Source organism: Cervus canadensis, chromosome 4, assembly GCF_019320065.1.
Source record: "Cervus canadensis isolate Bull #8, Minnesota chromosome 4, ASM1932006v1, whole genome shotgun sequence".
Taxonomy (NCBI): Eukaryota; Metazoa; Chordata; class Mammalia; order Artiodactyla; family Cervidae; genus Cervus; species Cervus canadensis.
This window is the reverse complement of record NC_057389.1, coordinates 77,370,039-77,396,136: the sequence shown is the minus strand read 5'-3', so window position 1 is coordinate 77,396,136 and position 26,098 is coordinate 77,370,039. Positions and strand designations below refer to the sequence as shown.

At 40.7% G+C, this 26,098-nt stretch overlaps 1 protein-coding gene across 9 annotated transcripts in view; it reads right to left on the bottom strand.

Annotated features, from left to right (window-relative positions):
- The window catches only part of CSNK1G3 (casein kinase 1 gamma 3), a 120,234-nt gene extending 104,881 nt beyond the window's left edge, over window positions 1-15,353 (bottom strand). For 4 of the 9 annotated variants that reach the window (XM_043465914.1, XM_043465921.1, XM_043465915.1 and 1 more), the window contains exon 1: window positions 14,898-15,351. The gene's annotated coding sequence lies outside the window, so the exon portion shown is untranslated. Of the gene's footprint in view, window positions 1-14,897 lie in introns of all 9 variants that reach the window. The other 5 variants (XM_043465916.1, XM_043465918.1, XM_043465919.1 and 2 more) reach the window with 3 other exon arrangements.
- Between the last annotated feature and the right edge of the window lie 10,745 nt (window positions 15,354-26,098).

The following is a 26,098-nucleotide window of genomic DNA, read 5'->3' as shown; positions in this document are numbered from 1 at the left end:
ATACAAATGGCAAATAAAGCCATCACAATCCCTGGCATCACATAGCTTAAACAAACCGCAACACAAGGTTAAATCTGTCCTCCAGGAGAATTACAATGCTGTCCGAGGACACAGCCAGTGCACCATAACTAAGCACGCTCTGTGTGCTGAGTCCCTTGGTCGTGTCTGACTCTTTGCAACCCCATGGACTGTAGCCCGCCAGGCTCCTCCGTCCATGGGATGGGACTGCCCAGGCAAGAATACTAGAGTGGGTTGCCATTTCCTTCTCCAGGGGAGCTTCCCAACCCAGGGATTCAACCCGCGTCTCCTGCGCTGCAGGCAGATTCTTTCCCACGAGCCACCATGAAGAGGTCTCAATTTCCCGTTAGGATCTGCACCATAAGGTGTCTAGTATCCTGGTAAACACGAAAATACATGCACCACAGTGCTCACCGCTACCCTTCAGTCTCTAAGGATGGAAAGAAAGCAAAGATCATACACACAGAACACTATCCGTGCACAAGCAGTACAATCATCACTCCCCCACAGAAAGGTCCTCTTTAGGGAAACAGAACGTGCGCATTCACTTCTGTCACCTTTTCAGCAAATTGCTGTATTTTTCTGATACAGAATACCTAAGTATGAACTTCTCTGGCTGAGGAATATTATTTGAAAGGGAAGGGGGCAGGGAAGTAACCAAGAAAAAAAGAAACAGGATGGGGGGGGGGGGGGGAAGAAGCCAGAGTAGGTATAAAGATTTTTGCAGTGAACTCTTAAAAACAAATTAAGGAAGTTTAAGGAAACTAAAACAGAGGCACTGCAACCACACCCCTTCTACTTTCTGTTATGAAAAAGGAAGCCAAGATATGAAAAAAAAAAGAGGGGTACTTGCAGGTGTTGTGGCATGAAGTTACCATGAATTATAGAGGTAAACTTACATAATGCCAAGGACTAAAGAGAGTGTGATGAATACTCAGCTATGCTGAAGTTACCCGAAACATTTTCCATCTCAAGCATACTAATTACACAATGCTTCTGGGACCACAATGAGCCCCACAAGACTCTGTTGTCAAAAAACCAGAAGAGCTTTCAACAACTGCTAAAGAAATAAACCCAGATTAAAATAAAGTGCCTCTTGGTATCCATACTTACAACTGTAAAAAGCAAGAGAAGTTTACCAGGATCTTACTCAAACTCCATCTCAGAGGAGTAAGATACTGAGTAGTTTCTATACAAAACAAATGATAGAAGCAAATCAATGCCATTTCACCATTCTTTTTCCAAAGTTCTTGCAGTTAATCATCCTGGAACTCAGAATTTCAGGGCATTTTTGACAGGTGATACCGTGTGTAAACACTATGTACTTTGAAATAGCCGTAGAGAAAGCTGGAATGGCACAGAGACGTCCAAGACAGCACTGTGATTAAACATTTACTATTTCTACAGTGAAACCCACATTCATGCAAAATAAAGACAGTTAACAAATTTTGGGAAGAAAATCAATTTGTGTCAAATATACAAAAAAAAAAATTTTTTTTGGTTTTCAGGGCATTTTGGATGTCAAAACTATTGATAAGAAATTGTGATCCTCTAGAAGAGTACTCTGGTTTTTCCACTGGTTTCTCCAGTGGTCATGTATGGATGTGAGAGTTGGACTGTGAAGAAAGCTGAGTGCCGAAAAATTGATGCTTTTGAACTGTGGTGTTGGAGAAGACTCCTGAGAGTCCCTTGAACTGCAAGGAGATCCAACCAGTCCATCCTAAAGGAGATCAGTCCTGGGTGTTCATTGGAAGGACTGATGCTGAAGCTGAAACTCCAATACTTTGGCCTCCCCATGCGAAGAGTTGACTCACTGGAAAAGACCCTGATGCTGGGCAGGATTGGGGGCAGGAGGAGAAGGGGAGGACAGAGGATGAGATGGCTGGATGGCATCACCAACTCGATGGGCATGAGTTTGAGTCAACTCTGGGAGTTTGTGATGGACAGGGAGGCCTGGCGTGCTGCAATTCATGGGGTCGCAAAGAGTCGGACACAACTGAGTGACTGAACTGAGAAGAGTATTCATTAATCCATTACTAATTATATGTGCAAGATGTAACTGGTAACATCTTTATCATGGCTTTTATTGCAGTAAATTGAAGAACTCAAAATAATTCTAAAAGCCTCCCAACAGTTCACACATAATATCTCCACTACACTCTGCTGTGCTGTGCTTAGTCAGTCAGTTGTGTTCGACTCTTTGCAACCCCATGGACCATAGCCCACCAGGCTCTTCTGTCATGGGGACTCTCCAGGCAGGAATACTGGAGTGGGTTGCCATGCCCTCCTCCAGGGGATCTTCCCAACCCAGGGATCCAACTCAGGTCTCCTGCATTGCAGGCAGATATTTTACCAGCTGAGCTACCAGGGAAGCCCCCTACAGTGTACCCACTCTTAAATTTCTCTACCACAAATTCTCCTATCAGCGCTGTTTACAAATATCTAACCCTTGACACTGATAGAAGAAATGCCACATGCAAATTTGCCACTACGAAAAAAATGTTCATTGAATGGAATTTAATGTATTGAACTCATAAAATGGCTTGCCCTCATTTTGTCATGAGAAAAATGCTATAACCAGTAAGAATGTTCCTGACCTAGGGAGGAGCAGTAAATGAGTCATCTTGAAACCTGATTTGCCATAAATGACAAGATACAATAACCATAAAACCCTATTATCACAGTGTACTTACATGTATACATTTAGTGACATCTGATAAAAATAATATACTACATGCACAATATACTATAACTGAAGTACTAAACTATCTCCAACAAAGGGAAAAACAGAAACAATACCTCATCAACAATGGTAAAAAAGAATAAAGCAGAAGGACAATTACACCAAAAAACCATTAAGGCTCCTTCCATCCTTAGGTTCAATGAAAAATACAACTCAACAATATTGCAAATATGATAAATATAACCCAAAACTAATCAAATTTTGATGAGTGACATTCTTACACTAACTTTAAAGACAGGATTGCTTTCATCACTGAGGTTTCTAAAGATTTCGAGAGGAATAAGGATACTACACGTAATGACCAAGGGTTCAATCCAAAAAAGAAGATATAACAATTATAAATACATATGCACCCAACCGAGGCTTCCCACATGGCTCAGAGAGTAAAGAGCCCGCCTGTCAGCACAGGAGACGCAGGAGATTCGGGTTCGATCCCTGGCCAGGAAGATTCCTGGCGGAGGGCATGGCAACTCTCTCCAGTATTCTTGCCGGATGATCCCATGGGCAGAGGAGCCTGGCGGGCTACAGTCAGCAGGGTAGCAAAGAGCTGGACACGACTGACATCACTGAGCATGCACACACACGTGCACCCACCAATGGAGCAGCTCAACACGCACGGCAAATACTGACAGTAAGAAAGGGCGAGATCGACAAAAACACAGTAACAGTGGGGGACTTTAGTACCGGACAGACCATCCAGACAAAAAGTTAGTAAGGAAACACAATTACATGACACTTTAGAAGAGCTGGACTTAACTGGTATTTAAAGAGCATTTCATCCAAAAGCAGCAGACTACACATTCTTCCCAAATACACATGGAACATTCTCCAGGACTGACCACATGCTACGGCACAAGGTGAGCATTGGTATATTTAAGAAAACTGAAATCATATCAAGCATCATTTCTGATCACAATGCTACAAGAATAGAAATAAACTACAAAAAAAAAAAAAAAAACTCTAAAAAACACAAACATGTAGTGGCTGAACAACATGCTACTAAACAACCAATGGGTCACTGAAGAAATCAAAAAGGAAATTAAAAAAAAAAAATACCTAGAGACAAATGAAAATTAAAGTACAATGGTCCAAAACCTATGGGATGCAGCAAAAGCTGTTCTAAAAGGGAAGTTATACAGCAATACAATGTTACTTCAAGAAACAAGAGAAATCTCAAATAAACAACCTAACCTAAAAAAACTAAAGAAGAAAAAACAAAACCTATAGTAGAAGGAAAGAAATCAAAACAATCAGAGCAGAAATAAATGAAACAGAGACAAAGAAAACTGCAAAGATAATGAAACTAAAAGCTGGTTCTCTGAAATCATAAACAAAATTGATAAACCTTTAGCTAGACTCATCAAGAAAAAAGGGAGAGGATTCAAATCAATAAAACTAGAAATGAAAACGGATAAGTTAAACTGATTCCACAGAAATACCAAAGATCCTAAGAGACTACCAAGAGCAGCTATATGACTGATAAGGGATTAGTCTCCAAAATTCACAAACATCTCATGACATCTAACAGCATCGAAACCAACAACCCACTCAAAAAATGGGCACAAGACTTATGTAAACATTTCTACAAAGAAGACATACAGATGGCCATCAGGCACATGAAAAGATGTCCAACAATGCTAATTATTAGAGAAATACAAATCAAAACTACAATGACGTATCACCTCACATCATTTAGAATGGCTATCATCAAAAAACCAACCAACAATAAATGCTGGAGAGCGTGTGGAGAGAGAAGGGAACCCTCCTAAACTGTGGTGGGAATGTAAATCAGTACAGCCACTGTGGAGAACAGAAAGGAGGTTCCTCAAAAAACTGAAAATAGAGCTATCGTATGACCCTGCAATTCCACTCATGGGCATACATCCAGAGAAAAACACGATTCGAAAAGATACACGCACTGCAATGTTCACTGCAGCACTGTTTACAATAGCCAAGACATGGAGGCAACCTTAATGTCCACTGACAGAGCACTGGATGAAGATGTGGTGTGCATATACGACGGAATAGTACTCCGCCATTAAAAGAATGAAATGACGCCATTTGCAGCAACATGGATGGCCCTACAGAGTGCCATACTGAGTGTAGTTAAGACAGAAAAGGAGAGGTATCCTACGACAGCCCTTGTATGTGGAATCTGAAAAGAAATGAAACAAATGAACTTACTTACAAAACAGAAACACCGACTTAAGAGAAAGAGCTTATGGGTTGCCAGTGGGGAGGATGAGAGGAAGGGACAGTTAGGGAGTTTGGGATGGACATGTATACACTGCTATATTTAAAATGGATAACCAACAAGGTCCTACTTACTGTACAGAACATGGAACTCTGCTCAATGTTACATGGCAGCCTGGATGGGAGGAGAGTTTGGGGGAGAAAGGACACATGTAGATGTGTGGCCGAGTCCCTTTGCTGTCCACCTGGAACTATCACAACACTGTTAATCAGCTACACCCCAATATAAAATAAAAAGTTTAAAAAAAAAGATTTCTAGCAAAATCTGAATTGGTGCCTTAATTTAATCTGATAAATTTCCCTTTAACAAATTTTCCAAATGTCAAAACTCCACTAATTGTGGTGCTATACTATTCAAAAGATGCTAATGAACAAGCAATACAGTAGCCTCATGAAGGATTCTGAGTGTGAAACCCTGAAGAGAACTCACTTCATTAACCTGTTCCTCTTGCATATATTTTCTATGCATTTCTTTCTTATCTTTACACCTCCCTCCCCGATTCAAAAGACAATCTGAAAGTAAAAGGAAGTCATTATTTCAAAAAGAGCTGAGAGATGTCCGTAAGAAAGGAAATCAGTCATTTTTAACCCTGAAGCACATTGGAATCACCTGTAGAAATCCTAAAACAGATCAATGCCCTGGCCCCATCCCCAGATTCAACAGCATGGGTATCTGTCATTTTTTGAAACTCCACAGAAAATGTTAATGTGAACAAGCTGCCTTCTCCACAAGCTCTTTCTCTCATCTACTAGCAAGTATTAGCACTCCCAGCCCTATAGCAAGAACTTAAAGCACTATCTTTAAAATTGCCCAATTTTGTTCTCTTCTTTATTCTGCCACAGAAAAAAAAAAATTATTTTCAGTTGGAAGATTTTTTTTTAAAAAGTGGGTATAGTAAAATTTATTTTATTTGATGTTCTCATTCCCAGTGCTCAGAATTTTATTGTTCAGTCAGCCTTCAAAAAACAACTTTCATTAGTAGAGTATTTAGATTAACGGTATATAAACACACAACACATATTTCAGTAATCAACTTTCAACTATCAGAAAATACTCAAAAAAATAAGTTTAAAGGGCTGATTACATTGATATTTTAACTACTCTAATATTTTCAGAATCTTAAATATATTAAGAAACACTAGCAATAATATGCCCTGACATTCATATGACAGAAAAAGAATTCAATAAATAGTCTACCATTTTTTTTAAATAAAAACTGGCATTACATGATTCCACATCTTTAAGATTTACATTTTGGGAGGTGGGGGGGGGCGGGAATGTTAATATTGTTTTCAGATTCCTGGAACAAAAGAATATAAAATAATGTTTTATAAAAATATGCATCTACAAATACAAGTTTCTTCTTCAAATGTCTCACCAACAATTGATACCTACTAGTTTCACCTCCAAAACAATGCTAGGTTATTTTTACATGCCAAACTAGGATTTTATGAAAAGGCTTTATAGCCATACATATAGTGGAATATCAGGAATTTTCTCTCCCTGTAACATTACCTACTATGTTCGCCTGAAAGTATTCATTGCAATAAGTATTTCACAGAAACAGAAAATAAACAAGACACAGACTGGGTGTAAGGGGAAAATGAATTTTCACTTCCCTTTTTATTAAAGGAAATTCTTACTGTAACTTTGACTCCAATATATCATACTCTTGATACCCTGCCAAGTATACCACCTGAAGTCAAAACCAAACAAGTTTAAAATAAATAACACAATTAATAATTACAAAAATTCAGAAGTCTACTTTTATAAAATGTTCTTGTATCATATGGATTCATACAGCTAATTTCAACTTAAAATTTTAAGAAACATAATTTTAACAAGCCCAGTTTTTTAAATAAAGGCTATTACAAAGTAACAGTGCATTCAGAGCATACTCTATTCAAGGTAATTTACAATGAATCAAGTGGACTATGGTAAATTCTAGGTTGGAGAAAACATCCCATCCCCAAATTTTGTTTTCTTCCCTCAAATAAAAAAACTCAGTATTTTTTTCTGATGGTCAAATAATGCACAATCATAGCTGAAAATCCAAATACAGAAAAGTATAAAAAGTGTAAAAGTAAAAATCATCCCAAATCTATTTATAAATATGTCATTAACATAAATATCCTTCCACGGGATGGATGGATTTACTCTGTATATTTACAACACCGCAGCGATTAGAATTACAATAATTAATTATGTACACTAATTATGTATTTATACATACATGTATCTCCATATATGTCCCCATAAACACACACACACAATTTCTTTCTTTTACACATACAATAAAGAAATCTTTAAGATAACTTTCTTGAAACTAAAAATACAAGAACTGTTCCAAGCACTCACTCTGCTTCTGCCTTTTCATTTCAGCAGACCAAGTTTGAGGTTACTTTGCGTGGTTGGGGGGGGTGTATTTTGTGTGTGGAGGCAGGTGGGAATGCAAGTGTGCTGTTTTTGTGGACTGCAAGAGGGAAGATTAAAAGATCTGTTTGCTTATTTTATTTAAACACATATGCACACAAACACACACATACACACACACTTCAACTCTGGCTACAATTTTCCAAACCCTGAGAACTTTAAAGGTACTTGGCTGACTGCTTTACATAATTAGCCCATGGTCCTGAGCAAAATTGCAAAATACACAAATTTTTTCACAGCCTCTCCCCTTTTGGTCAGAAAGAGCATCAACCTGTCAACGAGGATAGAAGGGTTCTATTAACCAGGTACATGACAAGCATTTCAACCTTCCACAATTCACTTCAGTTCTAAAAGTCGTCTGTGATTCTCCTCTGGCCCTACAATTTTCGGGGCCGGTGGGGGAGGTGGGGAGGTGGCTGTAGTCAAGATAATATAACATCCATCTTTCCCTCCTACCTCAATGAGATTCGTTGACTCAAAATAAACCAACCATTTCTGACTGATAAATTCCCATTTCCTCAAGACATCTTACTCTCCCCTCCAGGTGTCACAGAGAAATCTGATGAGATCAATGATGTTGGACAAGTTTTGTCCAGGAAGGAGGGCAACAACAACACAAAAAAATTTAAACAAGTTTAGAGGTACAAATTTTTAATTTAAAGTTAAAATAGCCGTATGAAAGTAAAAAGAGCTTTTTTCCATGAAAAAAGTAATAATCGATTTTATTGACTCGAAAGTTAGTCAATAAGAAACTAGCAGTGTTTTCAGCTCCTAAAATATTCATACCTGAGCATATTTAAGACAGTCACATAGAAACAGCTTTCTAATCTTTCATCTGTTACATTTGCACAACACTTTTAAAGTTCAAAGTGCATTTGTATGCATTATTTATTTTCATCCTTTAAACAAGTAGATGTGGTGGTCACTATTGGTTGCCTCTGTAACATCCACTTCCCCCATATTCTTCCATCCCACAGTTTTTTACAACATCCTCCCTCCACCATGTAACTCAGGAACACGTGACCCCGTCCCCAATTGCAGGGACTATATCCTGATTAGTAGAAACTCACTACAGTAACCCTGTTCCCCATGTCATAACTGGTTTAGAAGTATATGTGATCTAATTCCGGTCAATAAAACATGAAGAGGGACTTCCCTGGTGGTATAGTGGATAAGAATCTGCCTGCCAACGCAGGGGACACCGGTTCTATCCACAGTCCAGGAATATCCCACATCCCGCGGAGCAACCAAGACAGCCGACAGCCGGTGCCCACAACTACTGAACCTGTGCTCGAGGGCCTGGGAGCTGCAACTACGGAAGCCCATGCACTTAGACCCGCTGCTCGGCAACAAGAGAAGCCACCGCAATGAGAAGCCCATGCACTGCAACGAAGAGTAGCCCCTGCTCACCTCAACTAGAGAAGCCCATGCAGAGCAACAAAGACCCAACACAGCCAAAAGAAACAAAAATTTAAGGGGGAGAAAAAAAAAACATGAAGGGGAAAGTATGCAGGTAGGCTTGTGCAAAAGATGTCCTGGTCAATGCACCAGGACCCTGCTACCTACCAGGAGGAGGAAGAACCCCATACAGAGAGGAAAGCAGAGCCAAGTAAATTACACAGGAGCTAACCAACACTCTGAAAAACTAGCCCCGCCTTCATACTTCAGTGCTCCATTTCAGAAGCTACTGCATTTCTGGTGTTGTGATGTGGGACACCAAGATAAAGAGTATACTCCAGCTACCTCTCCTTCTCTAACTTGGACCTTCTTCTCCTATACATACCTGCAGGCTTTCCTTTCCACTTGGGCTGAGCTAGACAGGAAAGGCGGGTAGTTACCATAGCTGTTAGGCCAGCACGCTTTGCACCAAGCTCAACAGCTCCTGGTATACATCAAGGGGATGGCATTTCCTCTTCCAAAGAACAATTTCCTCTACCAACTCACTCCTGCAGCCCCCACTCAGGTTGAGGAGATGGTGGAATTACAAATGGCTCTATCCATCCCTGACACTGTGTAACAGCTGAAAGGGAACCCCAAAATCAGATAAGGGACTGTATCAGGAAACAAGTGGATACCATGTGACTTGATAATTGAACAATTCATCCTAAAATATGAATGACTGTATGTTCAGGAGGACCAGTATTTCTCTCTTCTTTAAAAGGGGATACTGTTAAATAAATCTCTGTGAGTATAAAAGAGGTATTATTTCAGAAGTAGATACCTCTTCAATATATTTTTGTTAACCAACAGTTCATAAATGAGTTTAACAAAGGGAATCGTAAAAAATCTACATACTTTAAACAGTTGAATGCCACCAACACTAAAACAACCACAAGACGTCTTTTAATGCAGGTTGCTAAGGCCTTTCCTTCAAGCATAAGTCTACAGATTGTAGTCCTACTTTATTTTTCTTGCAAAAACCACACCCATAGTACATCACCTGTGATTTCCAGCTTCTGTCTCTTAAACATGGAAAGACATCTCACAACTCTTAAAAACAATTTTACTGAAGAATCTTATTGTGAAATCTAAGATCTTTAAGGTTTTTTTTTCCCCTAATCATTTAAGTTATTTCACCTAAAACTATTTTAACTATTATTGACTTCAACTACTCAATGACTCAACTGCTTTTCAAAGCAGTCACTGGGTCTCAAGATAAACACCTTTTTGCCTTCATAGTTCACTGAATAATGTTTCATTAAACTATGTAATTACAACAAGACATAATTACATGTACATTACAATGTTATTACAACTGCCATTACCTTTTATTCCCATCAGTTACTGTATACCTTGGTATACAGTAACTGATGGGAATAAAAGTTCAAGAAACTAGAAGGTAGTCTACTGCCTTTTAACGTAGCATGGACATCAAACAGTAAATGAATGGAGAGTACAACAATCTTTTGAGTGGGTTCAAGAGAGGTGAGTTCAGAGATTCTCCTGTAATAGGCTATCCCTAAGAGTCTTTGCTGATTCTACGCACCAATCAACCCTCTGACAACTCATATACATCAGCAACTTCTACATTTAAGAGAAGATTTGCACAGTGCCTACTGTGTGCCAGGCATCACATCCTAGCACTTCATATGAGTTTTCTCAGTCCTGATGAAAAATATAATGGCAGAGAAACTCTCTATCCCCACTCTTTTCAGCTAACGAAAGTAGTTCAGCACCTAATCAGCTAAATATATGTAATAAATTTGAATACAGTTAAAAGTCTGACAACTCACTGAAGAAAAGAAACATTAGAAATTTGTGTTTAAGAAAGAGGGCATCCATCATGAGATTTTTACCTAATTACAGTAAAAGCTGTAAAAAAAAAATGTGGATATGGTATAGTCATTGGATATAACAGTTACAGATTTTCATCAAATTAAATTATAACTATTTGATAAGTCATTAGTAAAAAAAAATGATCAAAATGTGTCTTACTACCAAATACATAAATACTTCATGTTCAGAACTAAGATGATTGGCAGGGATAAGAAGGAGAGAATATAACCAGTCACTTAATATGGTTAAAGAACAAATCACTATGCATCTTCCTTACATCCCATAATAGAAAGAAACCCAAACATTCACAGTTCCTAAATCTCAACTTTGAGAAGGGAGCTGGAAAGATTATGGCTAACAGCAGTCTCCACTGTCTCTAAAACTTACCCATCTCCACGTTTCTGTCTCATTCCATGTTTCCTGACTAGTTCAGAGGCTCTCCAAAGTCACTTTACATTAATAGACAATACACACCTGATTTCTACATATTAATAATCCCATGTATGGTTCTTTCCTATAGATCATCACAAAAATGATACTCTGCGGTAGCTTAAGTTACTAGAACCATTCTGCTCCTAGAGACTCTACGATTAGAAAACTACAGATATCCCCAAACCACCATTTCCAAAGAAATTACATCTTAGAAAAACAACACCCAAACACATACTAAAAACACTAATCAATACCGCTAAGTGCCAACTGCGTAAGAGAAGACAAAAAGGAAGATTAGGGAAGATATCACTGGCCTAACACTGCAAAACCAGAAGAAAAAAAAAAAAAAAAACTTTAAATATCCCCTCTGTTACTCCCAAGATATATCTTAAACAGGATGCTTAAATTCTAGAAGACTGTTTCCTACTGTCAAAAGCAAGTGTTATACCACCTAACTCATAGAGCTGTCTTATAACAGTATCATTTAAGGTCCACAAAGTGGGCATTTAATAAATTGTAATAGGTACTGTTATTATTGGGAGATTTGAGATACAAATTCAGTTATAAAGTCAGTGCTCGTTGAACACTAAGAAGGGAACAGTTAGTAAGAACTGTCAATCTCCCCTGCAACATGACTAGATGATTAAACACTGGTGTCGTAAGGGTGATATTTTTTAAGCACTCCTTGGATAATGATTAAATTGGGGGTTAAATTTTTTTAGAATTGTTGATACTTAAGATGACTAAAAACCTTGTACATATTTATCCAGAACTGTGGAATTTTCTCATGTAGTCATCTTACTATTATAGTCAATTCTCATCCTATGTAGATTCCTCATATTTCACTTCATCCATAGCAAATCTCACCTTAAAATGTATTAACAATATTATAACTATCCAAAGACCTGTATTTTGTTGTTTATTATTTTCGCATTCCCTCTATTTAGTCTGATAAATTCTTTTAGAAAGCTCTTGGAAACTAAACCACCACTTGCTCCATTCTGAAAAAATATGAACCAAAAAACCCTGCCAGAATGATGGTCTATTACCAGCATGAAGGGGATTACAGAGGGGACCCAGAGAAGAAATGCAAAGATTCCCATTTCTTTCCAAGTCACATGTTTAAAAATCTAGATTTATTTCACATAACCAACTGCCAGATTACCACACACTCATATCCAAAAGCAAGTAAAGAAATATGACAAAGCCATGTATAAACTGTTTCATATACTGTTCTGGATCTCCTCTATAAGCATGAATGATAACAAACTGACTATTCTGTTATACTTTGTTTCCTTTAAACTTACTAGCCTTATTTTCATAGGTACTCCCTATCACCTTAGAATCTACAAACTTGGATCTTCATATGGTGAACTGACTCATCTGTAAATACAAGGCATTCTAGATGTCCATGGACTGATCACCACCTAATTTTATAGCTTCATTTCCCATAAAAACCTCCTGGCACAGCAGCCTTACCTCCAGTTCAACAGGCCCCATCATATCAAACCAACATGTCCATGCTCAACTGCTCCTTTCGCCTACAAAAATACCACCTCTACACACACACAACCATTTTGATCATTAAAATATTTTAAGGCCTAAATGGAGTATTACCAGCTTTAAACTCGTTTGTAATTCCCAGTCAAAAATCAGTCTCTCTCTCTCACACACACACCATCACCACCACCCCCACACTTCCGTACATCTCTAATAAGCCCCACAGGAGTCCTGTGTTGCAATTATTTCTGTGCGTGTCTGCTTCTCCCTTAAAGGTAACTAACTGGATCTAATTCCTCTTCATGTGTCTACCCACTCTTTCATCCTCAACACACAGTAAAAGTCCCTTGCACAAAGTTTCAGTTTGAACTAAACTATCCCTTTGAATCCTAGTTCTTTTATTTGAAGTAATAAATGCATCTCATGTGCTGAAGATTTTGTTAATAGTTAATGCTTGCGAATCTAACAATGAAAATGTCAATAATTATATAATTCATTAATTTTTTGGTTAACGACCTCTTGGTCAATGAGCACACTAAATCATCAGTAAAAAAAAATCATTTTCCAAGATTCCGCCAAAAGTCTCATACACATCAACATTAAACTTTCTGTTCCCCATTCTAAGAACTACTTACACCTGAGGCATATCCAGAAAAGGAAGCTCCCTGAATACCAAAGTGTCTACACACTCTGCTCTGAATCTATACCAAAGCTATGCAGTATATTTTATTACACCTTTCTTCCAATTCCCATAAATATGATTTTCATGTTTTGTACAAACTATAAGGTTAATGTATATAAAATATGAAGATAATTTATCTTAGCTCAGAATACAGTTAAAGCAAAAGTTTGGGAATAATTATAAAATACACTAAGTACATCTCTCCACTTCCCTCCCCCCAAAAAGTTACTAAGAATGTCACAAACCAGATCTGATTTTTGGTGGGAGGTGTTTTCTTAAACTGGCCTCACATCTTGCAACTTTTATGATACTTTTCTTTCACAATTTGCTTATTTATAAAGAACGCAAATATTCTTCAAAAACATACACATGGCTTTACTAGTTAGATATTTTTAATTTTAGAAAGTATTCTAAGTCAGATATAGCTTAACCTCTTTTACTCTCTGTGTGGGCCAATGTCATTCCTATCACAAGAAGTAACTGCAAACGTAAAAGATATTAAGTACTGACTTTTTCTTAACTTACTAAAAATCAGTAGGTTTTTAATTGTCCAATTAAAGTCGATGTTCTAAAACCAAAGGTTAAAAAAGGGTCACTTGCTGACCAGCCTAGGCACTCATTACAACAGAGTTAAAACTAATTCGCACAATGGCAGCAACAGTAGCCATCTCCCACACACACTCTCTCCCACCCATTAACTTTTCCTCCTTCCCTGGGAGAACTGGAACCATCCTAACACAGGCCTAACTACCCCCACCCCAGAAGCAAACACACATCTCCATCACCACCCCGCAGAAAAGAACCGTGGGGGCTGTGGACCAAGAGAGCCGACGCTTCTGTGTGTCACTTCCCCTAGCAAGTAGAATAAACAAACAAACCAGCAGCCTAACAGTAACCATCAGAGTAATTTTGTTTCCCCGACTAATGCCTTGGGTAAGTTTTGAGCTAAGTCAAAAGCTCAAACAAATAGGTAAATCCCTGCCCGCCCCCCCGCCCCCGCAACCTGGAAACAAATACCCCATCGGGAAGTTTCTCCCCGAAATGAATGCTAGCCCCTGACCCCTCCCTCCAGCCGACCGATAGCTCCCACCCTCTTGCCTAAAATCCCTACTCCGAAGGGAACTGTCTGGACAAACCTAGGAGCGCTGGGGGGCTGCACTCCCGACCTCCCAACCCTCCCCCCAAAAGCCCCTGCGTTTGCCCACCTCGCCCACCTCCCCGCGGTCCCCACTCGCGCCGCCCCACTCGGGCAACTTCTGCGGCCAGCCCGGCCCGCCGCCCGCGGCCCCCTTCCTGCCCAGCGAGCCCGCGGCGCCCTCGCCCCCCGGCCGCGGCCCCCTCCAGCCCCGCGCCTCCGCGCCCCCGCGCGGGTCCTCCTCGCCCACCCCTTCCCGAGGCCCCCGCTGGCGGCGCCGCCCCCGCCGCACCCCACCCCACCCCACCCAGCCCGGGACCCCAGCCCGCCCAGCCCCACCCGGGCAGGAGGGCGCCGCGGCCGCGCCGAGGCTGCCGGCGGGCCGGGGCCGCCCAGCCAGGCGCCAACGCAGAGGGGGCTTTACCTCAGAGGCGCGGCCGCCAGCGGTGGGTCGGCCCCGGGCGCGGGCGGCGCCCCCCGGTCCGTCAGTCAGTGGCGGCGGGGGCAGCGGCGGCACATTGCTCCCGCCGGCGGCCGGAGGAGGAAAGCGAGCCACGCAGGGAGGGAGCGAGCGAGGTAGAGGGGGAAGGAACGAGCGAGGGAGGTAACGCAGCTCGGCTCGGACTCGGTCCCCTCACTGCTGCCGGTGCGTCCTACCGCCGCCTCTGGCCGGAGAGTCGCCGCCCGGGCCGCTGCTGTCGCCACCGATGCAGCCGGCAATGAATGCACAGCGGCGCCTCCTCGCTTATCCGGAGGTCAAACATCCTTCTGCCTCAGGCATCCGGATCGGCGCCGGACCCGGAAGTGAACGCTTGGGGGAAAAAAATAAAAAAATAAAAAAGGGAAGCGTCTCTCCAGCGGCGGCCGCCCCTTGAGCTGCCCGCATCAGCGAAAAGAGCCGAGTACAGCCGAACGTTACACCGACTTGCTCAGATTGGTCGACTTGCCGACCGGAAGAAAAGCAGCTTGTTCATTGGCTGGAAAGGCCTATAAAAGCCAAGCCACGCCTCCCTCCCCACCTCCGCACCCGTGGTGCGTGTAGACATCGTGGAGTAATTGTGGTTACGCGTCTGTTTCCCTGGGTGAGGCCTTGGGAGAAGAGGCTTGGTTAGGTCTCTGGCAAGAACTGGGAGAAAATCGCCCATGGTTTAGAGGAGGAATGAAAAGTCCCCCGCTGCTTGAATGAGCAGAGAGCCTAAGGGCGCCATTGTGCCAAGTCAGGTTGCCGAGGCTTTGCCGAGTGTGAGGAGCACACCCCTCCAGGTGCCAAAGAATTTGAAAGCCTGGCCTCAGGGAATGACATCACTGGATTGACTTTTTCCCCCACTTTTTTGTAACTCCAGTGCTGTATCTAGGATTCAGACGCTTAGAAATTGTGGCTTACGTTTGCATTCCATTTCCTGTCTATAGAGAAGTCATTTGTGAGTTCAAGTAATCCTCTCAACTATATAGTGTGGTAACTGTTATAATTACTGTTATCTATGTAATATTGTCTATCTAGCCAATCTCCTGAAGTTCCTAGAAACCAAACATCACTCAACTCATCAACTCATCAAACTGAAACCGATTCTAACTCTGTTCTCCATCCAGTCCACTCTGCCCAAACAGGGAAGGCAGATTACATTCCTTCTCTTATGGTTGGTTATATAGGAGACCTCTATGGAAATCAATGCACCATGAAGGCATTATAGAGGACTCAGAAACTATCATTTCTTGGAAACGGTGTCTAAAGCCCTTTCAAACGTCAGACATAAAGGTGTGCATGAAGAAAAATCAAACTTAGCAAACTTCTTTTTATATTTTCAGTGTACTTGCTGCATCAAGGAAGCCTTGAGTCAGTCTCACACACACCCCACACAAAAAACTTGAAAGGCTTCAATGAAACAAATGCACTTTAAAATGACTGTGGATTTCTCTCATTTTCCCTTTCTACTTTAGCAGGCTGTGATAGAGTCAATGTGTAATGTTCAGAGGGGTAGTTAGTATGGAAAGATGCCATTTTTGTTTTTGTAGTACAACAGTACCTCTTTTTTACCTCTCTACTCTCCTGCTTTCCCAGACTGGAGGCTATGAAGTGGCTGGTATCACGTGTCATAGAGGAACGGTGGTAGTAAGGACTGCCCCTGTGTTTACCACACTACCATCATTTTTTTAGAAATTCAAAAAGCAACTACAGTTTGTGCATGCTCAGGCTTGGGGATAATATCCCTAAAATCACACATCTCCACAGTTCTGATATATTCCAGGACCAGATACTGGACAAGAAATAGAATTAAGCATATCTCACTAAATGGTGAAGAAATGTCTGCATTTTAGGAACTGTAAATATTGTCATCAGCGATCAACAAACCATTTTATACTCTGCACCTCAAAAACCTCAGTTTAGATCAAGAACACCTCTACATCAAAGTCTGATAAATGTTTAAGAAATACAAGTATTTAATTAGACCAAGTCACATTTTAAAATTATATCTGGATTGGAATAAATGTTTATGTTTTTAAACACTTCAGTAAAGACTGATTTTGTTAAAATTTGACCTAGAAGCTCCTATAGATTAAAATTGGCTGGTAACCTAAGTGAGAAGTCAGTAATGTTTTCTTACAGTTCTGTTAACTTCTAAGAAAAAATTGGCAATACAAAATAACTTATGTTAAAGAGAGAATAATCAAATACAGGCATCTTAACCAAAACTCTTTGTTCCGTAGCATGATGTCTTAGCATGAGCAGACAGATCATCATTTTTATCTGCTATATTATCTATAGTTAATTTCACCACCTGTTTCCTAGCATTTGCTACTCATTAGGTGTTTATATTATTATTAATATTTTTCATGTTTCCCAAAGCAGTGTCACATTTTTTATCACCCAGAACTTTATTTTGTTGAATTTATATCTCTATGGTGGTGGTGATCCGACTCTTGTGACCACATGGAATGTTGTCTGCCAGGCTCCTCTGTCCATGGGATTTCCCAGTCAAGAATAGTGGAGTGGGTTGCCATTTCCTTTTCCAGGGGATCTTCCTGACCCAGGGATCAAACCTGCATCTCCTGCATTGTAGGTGGTCTCTTGCATTATAAGTAGACTTCACTGCTGAGCCCTTATGTCTCTATAGATATAAGCAAATATCCATTTCATCATTTGGACATGCAACAACTGTTATTATTAAGAAAAGCAGGATAAAAGCAGATTTACCACACCTTTAGAACTCGGAGGGAAGTTACTTCAAAATGGCTTCAGTCTAAGACTGTCATGAATTCCTCAGGAAAAAACAATTTATCAAGTGGGAATTTGAGAAGGGAAGAAAAAACAAAATTTCTGGGTGCCTTTAATAGTATAAATAGTCCAATATCTCCCTTACGTCTTTTGATTCTTTATTTCTGTTACTGTATCTCTTCTCACCTCTTTTCACACTCACTGTGTTACCTAACCATGCCTATTTACACACACAGACACACATACAACCAGAATGGAGAGAGTTTAGGAATAAGGCCTTCAACTAGAGTTTTAAAAGCAGGAAAGCTATTCCATTTCCTTTTTTGTCTCAGTTGAAATCTTACTGCATGCCAAAAAAAGAAAAAATGGCCAGCTTTACTTTCCACAAAATTACCTACTATTCTTTCTCTCAAGCAAAAAACTTGTAGAACATGATAAAAAAAAGCATTTGTCAGAAGAGAAATTTGATAATTACAAATTTCCAGGATATCATTAAAGATTGTAAACTAACATATAGATCTGTGTTATAATCATTTTCTCCTCTGCCTCTCATACATACTATTAAAATTCTCTCCCAAGACAAACTTGTTTTGCACATATTGGTCAAGAAATACCCTAAAAATATAAATAAGCACCAAGGACTAATTAATCTACACTCTACTTTGGTGTTGTGTATCAGCTGTGTAGGGCTTCCCTGGTAGCTCAGACGGTAAATAATTCCCCTGCAATGCCGGAGACCTGGTTTAAATCCCTGGGTTGGGAATATCCCCTGGAGAAGGGAAAAGCTATCTACTTCAGTATTCAGACCTGAAGAATACCATGGTCTGTATATCCATGAGGCTGAAGAGTTGGACACAACTGAGCGACTTTCACTCACTCACTCACTCATCAACTATGTGGCCAACCTGGCTGAGTTAAATGCAGACAGATATTTTCCAACTAACAATGTAACAAGCAACATTTGCACAAACTCTGATGTATAGGATTCTTTCTGTTGATTCTGACAACAGCTGATGAAGTAACATAGCAGATATTATTTTTTTCCCTCCTAGGAAAGAAGAAGGATGGGCTCAAAAGATAAATTGATTTGCCCAAGATGTACAAGTGATAAACTGTTAAATATAAACTACAAAATGAGATTAAAATCTTTACCAGAACTTTTCAAAATAAAAATAGAGGAAACAGTCATTTTCGTGGAGGACAGATGTAATTAAGAAAAGATAAATGGAACTTCCCTGGTGGTCCATTGGTTAAGAATCCACCTGCCAATGAAGGGGGCAGGGGTTTGATCCCTGGTCTAAGTTCCATGCCATGGGGCAGCTAAGCGCATGTGCCACAACTGCTGAAACTCACAAACTGCAACTACTGTAACTGGTGTGCCCTAGAGTCTGTTCTCTGCAATAGAAGCCACTGCAATCAGAAGCCTTTGCATAACAACTAGAGAATAGCCCCTGCTCGTCACAGCCAGAGAAAGCCCGCACACGGCAACGCAGACCCAGCACAGCCATTAATAAATAAATATAATTTTAAAACATGAAAAAGTAAATGGTCTTATTACTGGAAGTTATGTGATAAATAACTGCTCAATGTACAGCATAATTAATACAAGTAATACTTCTGTATGTTATATATGGAAGTTGTAAAGAGAGTAAATCCTAAGAGTTCTCATCACAAGGAAAAAGAATTTTTTTATTTTGTATCTATATGAGGTGATGGATATTCACTAAACAGTGTGGTAATTATTTCATGATGTATATGTGAGTCAAAATGTTGTGTTGTACTCCTTAATTTTATACAGTGCTCTATATCAATTATATATCCATAAAACCAGAAACAGAAAAAAATTTAAGGTATGTGGCCTCAAAACACATTTATTTTCTTAAAAATTAAAAAAATAAGAGGACAAGAAACATTAATATATGGTGAAGTAGAAGCAGGAAGAATGAGACACTAGCAATAGCCAGAGCCTGGGAGCAAAGATACATGTTCTACTCAGAATAGAAAAATAATCTTTCCCCAGTCAAGCCTGAAGTAGGGGCAGCAAGGGAAGGATTCTGGGAGAAAGCCAGTCACAGGCAGCAGCGAGGTCAGGTTTGGGGAAAGCTGCCCCTTCGCACGGAGAAGGCAATGGCACCCCACTCCAGTACTCTTGCCTGGAAAATCCCATGGACGGAGGAGCCTGGTAGGCTGCGGTCCATGGGGTCACGAAGAGTCAAACATGACTGAGCGACTTCACTTTCACTTTTCACTTTTATGCATTGGAGAAGGAAATGGCAACCCACTCCAGTGTTCTTGCCTGGTGAATCCCAGGGATGGGGTCGCACAGAGTCGGACATGACTGAAGTGACTTAGCAGCAGCAGTAGCAGCCCCTTCGCAACCTTTCCTTCAGATTGTTACAGGAGTCAAGTCAGAGAGGGTCAAGGCACCGGCTTACACAGCCCAAGAAAATTATTTTAAGTATTCTGTGGTTGGCAAAAATGAACACATAAGAATCAAAGAGCTTTTCTGAGAGGTTTTATTGTATTTTGGAGTCATAGTCTTCAGTATTGTATTTTATAATCACATCTTTCAGACTCCTTGTCAGACTCCTGATGTAAAAATATCACCTGAGTGGCTTAAACAACAGAAGTTTCTCTCACAGTTCTGAAAGCTAGAAGTCTAGCCACCAGGGTGCTAGTATGGGCTCTCTTCCTGGCTTTCTGATGGCTAGCTGCCTTGTCATCATGTACGCATATGACCTTTTCTCGGTGCATGCAATCTGTCACTCTTCCTCTTTTTAAAGGGGCCCCAAACCCATCAAGAGACCCACCTTCGTGACTTCATATAAACCTAATTATATACAAAAGGTCTCATCTAGAAATGCTACCATGTTAGAGGTTAGGGTGTCAACATTCCCTTCTCCAGGGGATCTTCCTGACACAGGGATCGAACCCAGGTCTCTTGCACTGCAGGCAGATTCTTTACTGTTTCAGCCACCAGGGAAGCCCAAGTGTGCTTGCCTAGAAAATCCTATGGGCAGAAGAGCCTGGTGGGCTCCAGTCCATGGGATCACAAGATGCTGGACGTGACTGAATCAACTTAGCAAGCAAACACGCACAGGGTGTCAATATGTGAATTTGGGCGGGGAGGTGGGGGGACACAATTCAGTCCGTAGCACTCTTGAAAGGAACACTTTCTATATAGAGTGTATCATCTATAAGTGAAAGAGCAACTAAAGGTTAGACAGAATGTAAGTAAGAAAAGACAATTTGTAAACAACATAACATTAAAACCTCACAGAGGAAAGAATGCATTTGTAAGAGAAAGAACTTCAGTAAATAAAGAGAAGAGCTCTTCTCTACAGAGAAGAACTACAAACACCCTGAAAAGTGATGAAAGTATCTTGCCAAGAAGAGCGGTTAAATCCCTAGGCAGGCAATTTAATTTTTGTTTTTTCCATTAACAGACCTGAATTTTGGCAGCCTTTAAACAAGTTTGGCTATTCAAAGGATGCTGTTTTGTGGTAAATGGAAGAATTAACTAAAGCTATGTTTTGGTTTTTTTTTTTTGTAATATTCTCAATAGCAGTTTGAATTCTGAATCACATATGAAGCCAAAGTTTAGAGATGGCCATAATCATTGGTCCCCATTCCATTTTCCTCCCCCGAGTCTCCTTTTGCTTTCCATGGTTGTGTTTGTTGAAAGTGATAATCACTTCAGTCATTTTTGACTCTTTGTGACCCCATAAACTGTAGACTGCCAGGCTCCTCTGTCCACGGAATTTTCCAGGCAAGAGTTCTGGAGTGAGTTGCCATTCCTGTCCCCAGGGGATCTTCCCAACACAGGGATTGAACCCAGGTTTCTTGCATTACAAGCAGATTCATTACTGTCTGAGCCACGAGGGAAAGCCCCCTTCCATGTAATATTCCCCAATATCTTCCTCAAGAGCCCATCCCAGCTCATGGGCCAAATGTGACCTAGACTGGGTGTCTCATCCGCCTCACCCACAGGAATCATGCAGTCCTCCAGCTGAAGATGCAGAATGCCGAGGAGGAGCTCTGCATCAGAGAGTAGCCTTCCAACTATGCCACTTCTCTCTCTGTTACCCCTATAATGATTCCCAGTCTCTAGTCCTGGACTTCTCCTTTGGTTTCCTTTTATAACCAAAACCGTAGCCTTTCCCAGAGCCCCATCCAATATAGAAAAAGTATAAACTTGGTGTGGAAAATTGTGCACTAAACCAAGTTCAGACTAGACCCTAGGTCACTGGCTACGGTCCCGCTCTGAGGCGCAAATGCCTCAACTTCTTTAAATATCACCTCCTGACTGGGCTTACTGGATTACAGTATCCTTCTCCTGCGTTGTACTCCATTGTTTCCAAAGCTCATCTAAGCCATGTCTGAACTTCATGTGCCCTTTGGACAGTGAACAAAGGACTGCCGTGACTGGGGTCAGAATCTGTGTCTAATTATGTTTCTTCAGTCTCTGTCATGTTTGGCTGCCCCTGATCTATGCTTCATCCTTCTCTTCACCAAGTAGTACTGCTGAATTCTCTACATAGTTTCATCCTCCCACCTGTTCCTATTATGCTGCTGATACCATATCTGACTGAACAAGATCGCAAGGTCAACAAAAGTTAAAACTGACGTGGGAGGATACCTTAGTTAGAACCTCACTTTCCTTTAGCTCTTATGCTACCTCTTCTACAATTTGAATTATACTACTTTTCAGATTCCTTCTGTTTTTCTTCCTTGAACAATTTAAGTTGTCAGAAACCCCAGTTCGCTCACCTGTAAAATGAATGTGTAATATCTGCATCATAAGGCTATGAGGAAGATTAAATGCAATGATATATCAACTTACCACAGTATCTAGCATACAGAAAGCACTCAATTCATGGTCATTGCTAGTCACCATGTGACCCTTAGGAAACTGCATTTTCTAGGTCAACATGAATGAAAATCAGTTGTTGAAAATATCAGACCCCAAGTTGTTTTATAGCTTTAAAGCACAAGACTTATGGAACTGAATTTGTGGTCCAGAGCAAATAATTATTTAAATCTGCTCCAGGCCCTATTATTCTTGATTTTACCATGTATACTTGGACATTCGTGGTATATTAGCTGTCTAGCATCTGTTTACCCTTTCCTGTTTTGGGTGCCGTTGTTGTTCATAGTGAAGGACAGGGAAGCCTGGCGCATTGCAGTTCATGGGGGTGCAAAGAATCAGACACAATTTAGCGACTGAACAACAGCAGCAATGGCATCCAGATTTCCTTCTGATGACTTTTCTCCATCCCACGGTATTCTTTAACCTGGGGCTCTGGCTCCCTATAGGTGTGTTATCAGGTGGGGGAAGAGTAATAGGACACATTGCCCAAACAATGCCAGTAGATGCCCTGTTTAAATGGTGAGCAGAGAGACACGGACTCTAAAAACAACTGCAATCACACTCCATCGAAAAGCAGCATTCTGGCCATACAGTTAAGGTTAGGGTTAGGGTTAGGGCTGCGATCTGTGCTCTCGAACCGTGGTTACGATCCTACTTCCCAGCCTTTGGAGCCTTTTAGATCCTACCCACACCTGGCCCTCCTGCTTCCCGCTTCCTGTTAATTCTGTTAGACCACCCTTACCACCCACGACAACCCACCCCCCTCCCCGCTTGGCTAGCAATGCTTTTCATTCAATTCTGTTTCGCTGGCATTACCAGAATGTTTCCTTTGTTTGCAACAGAAGAATCCTGACTACTAAGCGTTCATTCCTGTCTTTTGGTTCAGCTCACCACTGTCTCTCCTATTTATATTCTTTCTTGTGTGGCCTGGCTCTGTGCCCACGAGAATACTTGAATTCCGAACTGTAGCTCAGTCCTGCTTCACGTCTTTGGCTTTGCTCTAATATAATCTCTGACTATCTCACTGTTGTTGTGAGGCTCCCTGGGCTTCAGGTTTGTATTCTCCTAGTTGACAAAACTGGCCACACCCTGCCAGAGCTTTGTTTCAGGGCAGCTGCTCCAGTCACCGGGCAGCTCTACCTAAGCTTCTGGCTGAAACTCTGCCAATTGCAGACCTAACCCTTTGGACTGTGACTTAATGCTTCGTGTTCTGTCAGCTTGGGTGACTTGATATTAACCAAGAAAAAACTTCAACCAAATGCCAATACTTGCTGCTTTCTAGCCCTGTTAGTCTGATATATATTTGTGTGTACTTGTCAGTTTATACTTATGACAGTGAAAGCCAGAGTCATCTTATATCTCATTGCCTTTCCATATTTTACCTCTACTCTTCTGTTCCGGACTCAGATCAGCAAAGAGACATTAATGTGGTCTCTTTACAATGGAATAGATTTTGTAGCCTAAAATTACTATAGCTATTGGAGTCCTTAGTGATGGGATAGCCCTTGTTTTCGTGTGTGTGTGCCTACGCTCAGTCTCTTGGTCATGTCCCACTCTTTGTTGACCCCATGGTAGCCTGCTAGGTTCCTCTGTCCATGGAATTTTCTAGGCAAGAATACTGGAGTGGGTTGTCATTTCCTTCTCCAGGGGATCTTCCCAACCTAGGGATTGAACCGGCATCTCCTACATCTCCGGCATTCATAGGCAGATTATTTTACCACTGAGCCACCTAGGAAGCCTCATCCCTTGCTTTTGGAAGCTATCTAGTCAACTTAATCTTAGTTTTGGAATACTAAAGAGAATCTAGTTGTGGAGTGTTTGTACTCCAAACCAGAGCTACAGTCCTCAGCTTCCTCCATCATGCTTTTAAACCAGACCTTGACATCTCACTAGAAATCTATTAGTGGTGTTGAAAAGGAAACAAAGTCATGATCAAGATTTCAAAAAAGAAAATAGAATCTGGCTTTAGAATTCATTTCCGGATATCAGAAAAACCCAATTACATACAATTGTTATAATAAAGGTTAATTATTAATAAACTCAGTAGACTAAAACATTATCTAAAGAAATTAAAATAATTATCTGATAGATTTTGAGGTCATGATTGGTAAACAGAGGAAAAGAATGATGATTTTCATCCTATACATGTAAACTGATTTTTTTAAAGCTTGTAATCCCAAGTGATTTTAAAATAAAGTAATCTGACTATACATCCCTCATAAATTTTATCCTAAGGACAAAAAAAATGCAACAAAGTTTCTTTTTTTCTTTTTCAACTTTCCAATAATCATGTTGTTGGTAATAGTCTTGCTATTTTTCTGAGACTGTTATATGTGTAATGTGGGATAAAGCAAAATGAGTAATGATGATATCTTATTCTACCATCTCTGATATTGATACAGATGAAAAAAGAGACCACCTAACCAGCCAATAATTGTGAATTTACATGAGAGATATCGGCATGAACTCAGAGGAATTTTGTGTAAATATTTCTTAACTCCATCCACAGAAAAGTCTCCAAATGAGCCCAATTTAGTTGCAGTGAGTACCTTCAGCCTGCACACCTTAGAAGTAACAGAGCCTTGGGAAGAAGGACAAGCAGAGAACAGCACAATATTAGTTTCCTACTGCTGTATAACAAACTACCACAAACTCAGTGGTGTAAAATCAACACAAATTTACTATCTTACAGGTCTGGATGTTAGAAGTCCACAATTGTTATCACTGAGCTGAAATCTCATCGTTGGCAAGACAGTGGAGTGTTTAGGGGCAAATTCCTTTCCTTGAGTTTTCCAGATTCCAGAGGCTTCCTGTATTCCTAGTTTCTTGGCCACTTTCCACCTTTAAAGCCAGCATCACGTAACACTAAATTCTACTTCCATCTTGACATCTTCTCAGATCCTCTCCTGCCTTCCTCTCTCACTTGTAAGAACTCCACTGATTGCACTGAGTTCTCTGGGATAATCCAAGATAATCCCTGTCTCAAAATCCTTCACTTAATGTGAAGGCCATTTTGCTGTGTGAGATAATACACTTATTCGTTCTAAGGATTAGGATGTGGACATCTTTGGGAGGACAATTATTCTGCCTTTTTTCAGGTACCAAGTCAAATAGAGGGATGTGAGTTCTTTTTACAGAAGTAAAGCCTAACCCCAGTTGCTGAGATAAGGATCCACTTGTAACTGTCACTTTTAGTATAATTTTATCAATATTGCCTATAGGCTTTGGTAGTTTAGTCGCTAAGTCGTGTCCAACTCTTGCAACCCCATGGACTATAGCCTGTCAGGCTCCTCTGTCCATAGGATTCTCCAGGCAAGAATACTGGAGTGGGTTGCCATTTCCTTCTCCAGGAGATCTTCCCGACCAAGGAATTGAACCCAGGTCTCCTGTATGGTAGGCAGATTCTTTACCAACTGAGCAACAAGGGAAGCATAATAATAAATGGGAGAGAGTGGAACTAACAACTCCTGAGTGCCTGAACAAAGAGAGTCAGGCACTTTCTAGAAACCATGTCTTTTATTGCAGGTAAGTATCACTTTCT